This window comes from Arachis hypogaea, chromosome 16 (genome assembly GCF_003086295.3).
Source record: "Arachis hypogaea cultivar Tifrunner chromosome 16, arahy.Tifrunner.gnm2.J5K5, whole genome shotgun sequence".
In the NCBI taxonomy this organism is placed as follows: Eukaryota; Viridiplantae; Streptophyta; class Magnoliopsida; order Fabales; family Fabaceae; genus Arachis; species Arachis hypogaea.
The window spans coordinates 122,123,817-122,129,264 of NC_092051.1; the positions used below are offsets into that span (position 1 = coordinate 122,123,817).

The following is a 5,448-nucleotide window of genomic DNA, read 5'->3' on the forward strand; positions in this document are numbered from 1 at the left end:
TGGGTGCATTGTTGATTTGATGAATTATTTTATTGTTGGTTTTGTTGTTGGCTTGCTGCCTTGTTGGTTGCTGTTTATTGTTGGTAATTTGCTTGTTGCTGTTTATTGCTGGTTGTTGCATTGCTGATTTGATGAATTATTTTATTGTTTTGTTGTTGGCTTGCTGCCTTGCTAGTTGCTGTTTATTGTTGGTAATTTGCTGGTTGTTGTTTATTGCTGGGTGCTGTTTATTGAATTACTGGTTTATTGAATTGCTGGATTGCTGCCTTGCTAGTTTATTGAATTGTTAGATTGCTGGTTTATTGCTGCCTTGCTGGTTTATTGAATTGCTGCCTTGCTGGTTTATGGAATTGCTGGATTGCTACTGGTTTATGGTATTGCTGGATTGCTGCTGGTTGATAACTTGTTGTGTTTCTGGCCTTGATTTATTGTATTTATTTATGTAGTTTGACGTCAGTTCAAATGAGAATATGGGTGAATCCGTATTGCCGCCAATTCCTCTTCCGAATGAATCAACAAGCATCAGATCTCCGACTGCATTACCTCCTGTACACAAAATTGGCTCCGAAACTCTCCAAAACTTGTCCTTGAGGAATTCATCGAGGAATTAGAGAAGTTGGAATTAGGTATGGTTAAGTTTCTACTTATAATTTTCTTTATTTTAATATAGTTTTTATTAATATATATTATTTGTTATGATTGTTTCTTGTTTTATATATTTTGTAGAAGTTGCACCCACTCCTGATCCCAATGAAGAAGATTCTGTTATTGAGTCTGATTGAGTACATCTTGTTATGGTAGGAATTGTTCTCCTTATATTATTATTATTATTATTATTGTTGTTGTTGTTGTTGTTGTGCTTGTTGTTCTTATTATGTAACTGTTTTTTTTTATTTCAGGTTGGTTTGCATTAAGAAGTTTAGCTATTTTGTTGGAGAAGGCACCATAACTTTGCTATCAGTTTAATGACAATTTATTTTTATTTTTAGTTGTGTTGACTGTTGAACTATTGAACTTCTTTAATTGTCCTATTTGAATTCTGTTGTCGTTAAATTTCATTAGATCGAGACTTTGTTAGCTATTGTGTATTTCGGTTTGTCGATTTCAATGTTATGACTTTGCATAATAGTATGGTAGAATTTTTTTTATTTTGATTGAAAAAATCGAACAAACCGAACCAAACCAAACCAAACCAAACCAAACCGATTTTAATTGGTTTGGTTTGGTTCGGATGACCTTGACAAAAAAACCGAACCAAACCGAACCGCACTTTAATTAGACGATCGGATCGGATGGTTTTTCCCTCAAAAACCGAACCAAACCGCACCACGAACACCCCTAATGATTATTATGACTCTTGTGTCTGTATTCTTAAGTATGTACCTCAAACAGAATCAAAATTTAACTCCACCATAAATAAATAGTAAAGAAAAAAATGGTAAGAAATACAAATAATAAAGAACATGCAAAATTTATTTTATTCTGATGACCCACTATTCAAAAATAAATATATGTTTATAATTAACTTACAGATGGAGCATAAGTTGATTTGAAATTAGATTGAGGATGAGGGAAGTAAGTGAATTTAATAATAATATTTAGATTAAAATTATTATTTGACTGAATATAATTAAAGTTGTGATGCATAATAATGTTAATAAGGTGAAGAGTTTTTAGATATGGGAGATAGAGAGGGGTATAGTATCTTTCGGAATTCTCATGTTTATGTTTAACGGAGTAGCTCTAACTAATTTTAGAAACCACTAACTCTGATTGATTGGAATGATAACTAAGTTAATTACTAAGTATTAATTAAATTCATTTCAATGTTGAAGAAAGAAAAAACTATACATTGTACGTATTTAAATTACATTTCATAAGCCTTGAGAAACCAATTTATAAACTAATTCGTTGAGAAACAAAAGTTCATGGTCAGGTTTTAATTCTGTTTTGAATTTTATCTTTAATTCTTAGTTTTGATGGCTACTTCTATCTACAATGATGGTATGTTAGTATAGTTTAACTCCTTCTGATAGGGAGCATGATTTGAATTGGCGTGTGAAGTGAATGAGAACTAATTTTTTGTTAGTATATTCTAGTGATTTTTCAATCTTTTATTTGTTTATATGAATATGATTAATTGTCTTAATTATAAAAAATATGACTAATTATGCTTTTTAATCTTGATGTATTTGTTACTAGGGTAAAGTATATTTTTTGTTCTTGAAGTTTGACAAAAGTTTCAAAAATATCCCTAAGTTTTATTTTGTTTTAATTTTGTCCTAAAATTTTTCGATTTGCATCAAATATACCCCTGACGGCTATTTTTTCAAAAAATTTAAGATCAATTCAACAACAATTTCATAAAAACAACCCTCAACACAAGCAAATCAAGCATAATTTTCATGTATTATTGTTAGATTGGTTTTAAATTTTTTGAAAATTTAGCCGTCGAGGGTATATTTGATGTAAATCGAAAACTTCTGGGACAAAATTGAAACAAAATAAAATTTAGGGGTATTTTTGAAACTTTTGCCAAATTTCAGGGACAAAAAATATACTTTACCTTTGTTACTATTTAGGTCACACAAAATGACAATCGCACGACCTTGCAAAAAAGATTTAACCTGGATTACTATGGAAGAGTGTGACTTGCTTGAATGCTGTGGAAGCATCAAGTTTGCTCCGGAGATGGCTTCTGCTTCTCCATTCTTCTCGTGATATGCATGCACAGGTCATAGCTCTCACTCACTGACGCTGCTCTATCTCCTGCCTGTGGCTGCCTCCTTCGATCTCAGACCTCGCACCTCCGGCAACCTCCGACCTCGCACTTCAGGCGACCTTCACAGTCGTGCTTTGCGCTCACAGGTCGCAGCTCTTACTCAGTCACACTGCTCAATGCCGTTGTCGTCAACAACATCAACTTCTCTAGGTTTTTTTCCAAATTTGATCATTTGTAAATTTTTATTTTATTTGGTATGTCTCTATTTCAGAAAAAAAAGAAGGGATTAGATGAGGATTTAAAAATGGGCATGTGTCTGTATTATTTGGTTTGATGTTGTAAGGAATTATCCTTCTATTGCCTGTCTCGTATAGAGCATCAATTGGAACTCCAAGGTCGGCACAAGACTAGCAGCAACCTAGCATTTGAATCCCTAATACAGTAATTTTCTCTCTAACATGATGCATTTTATGTGTGACGTTTTGATCAAATAGATTGATATCACTAACACATAATGGAATCGTAATCCTCATTACTACATTGACGGGTATTTTTTCCATGTTGGGCTTTTCAATTTACTTATATAAAATGAATGCTAATCCAAAAATGATATAAAATTTACTGCTATTAAACTAGTTACTATGAAAGTGGATATAGTTGTTCATATTTTCAGAAATTTGTATTTACTACAGAAATTTCCTTTCATCCCTCGAATTATTGATTTAAGCTTTGGTTTTATTATATATTGTTGTTATCTTCTCTTGCATGATCACGGCAAACTACTCAAACCTTGACCAAGAAGACCTTAAATAATTTATCATTCACGGGGTACAAATTGTAATTTTTAGTAGCACTTACATAGTTAACTTTATTCACATTGCTCATAAGATATGCATTATCTTGCGGCATTCTTCATGGATCATATATTCCTGAATCTAGTTATATGATTTGTTACTCTTGATGTTCATGTTTGGGTTTAAAACTTAAGAGATTATAGAAGTCGGAGAAACATTATCCAACCGAACCAAATATATATTTACCAGTTTCTAAGCAGAAAATAATTGATTTAGTATAGTTGGACATGAGTGATTTCTTTCAATTATTAATGATGAAACTTTGGAAATATTCTGAATTTGTATATTGCTTTGACTTGTTAAATATGCTCTATGATTGACTTACTGAATATGTTGTATTGGTTTAGCTTTACCGAAATAACATTAAATGATAGATTGTTCTTTTCAGTATTTATTTTCATTTTTTGGTTTAGCTTTACCGAAATAACAACATGTGACTAAATCTAGTTACTTTATTTTTCCAGTCCACTGTCCTGAAATCATGTGCTCCTTTAATTTGCTCCAATTAGTTCACAATAAGTTAAGAGTATTTAGTTTTTTATTAGGTGACCACTTTGCCAAATTAGATCCATTTATTTTGCCGATTTATGTGTTCTTCTAGTAGATGCTTTTTAATTTCACCTATCTCTAGTGAGTTTATAAACAAAGCCCAGTGATGGTTGATTTTATTTTCTACAAGTTATACTTGTACTGGCTGATTTTTTTTTCTCATCCTGTTTTTTACTTTGCACAACTCAGTTTTTGTTCCCTTTAGTTTTGGTTCCTTCTCTGTTTGCTCTGCACAAAGCATATTTGTGTTTTTCCTGTCTTCTCTTGGATTTGTGTAACTATAAATATATTTTAAAATTATTGAATACTGTTATATAGTGTTTTTGCTTGTAGTATGTATACATTTTATACATGATCAAGAAAAAGTTATATGTGGGATAAAAATGTAACTCGTTGTGGTCGAAATTATTGGTCTTGAATTGGTTCTTGTTGTTATACACTTTGCTTTAATAATATTATTTTTATCTTGATTAATCATGCATGGATAGACTAGCAATATATATGTTTACTTTGTTGGTAACCTCTTTTAGTGTAACGAATCCTTGAACCATATAATCTAATTTTCCGTTTAATTAAAGTCGTACTTGTTTAATTGGTAAGTTCAGGATTCTAGAGAGAATTTCTTACCAACCTACCGTGTTTTTATTGTCAAATACTATATTTGGTTTTGTACAGATATGTGTATGCAATTTAGAATAAATTAATATGCAATTTAAATTAATTAGTGATATATATGTGTGCAATTAATTTGATAAATTTAAGTTTGTCATCTATGCCGTTTTGTTTTTCTTTTTTCAATTTTGGTTTAGTTTGACTTGATGTTCTTCCATTAATTCGGACACCTCTACTGGAGAAATCATCACTCGCAAGATGACAGCGATTCAAGTTTGGGCCTTGAAAAAATGTGAAAAAGTTATGATGGAGTTAGATGCAGATGGACAAGGTCGACATAACGGCTCGAACCTGTTTGTGAAATTTCTTGGTCAAGTAGCTCGTCGAATTATATTTTGTCCCATATCAATCAAAAGATGGGATAAGATGCTAGAAGATAACACAAAAATACAATGGAAACTTATTGAAGTAAGTTTATTTCACTTTGATGTGCATTTTTATTGATTTGTTGTCATTTAATAATTGATCTCCTCTATGAAATATTTCAAGGAAAATTTTGAGTTTGATTATGCTGCTGGCGTCAAATGGGCTCTGAGGACCTTAGGTGATAGATGGAAGGCAAAAATTTTGGCTACGAATCCCTTAGACATACCGCCTATTGAATGGACTGCTTTTGTGGATCATTATATGGACCCTAAAATAAAGGTAAAT

The 5,448-nt window shown here is 31.6% G+C and overlaps 1 long non-coding RNA gene across 1 annotated transcript; it reads left to right on the top strand.

The window, feature by feature from the left end:
* The first annotated feature begins 685 nt into the window (after positions 1-685).
* LOC140179841 (uncharacterized) lies at positions 686-1,131 on the top strand. The gene is made up of 2 exons (XR_011873668.1): positions 686-797; positions 900-1,131. It is a non-coding gene; the product is annotated as an uncharacterized lncRNA (long non-coding RNA).
* The last annotated feature ends 4,317 nt before the right edge of the window (positions 1,132-5,448 follow it).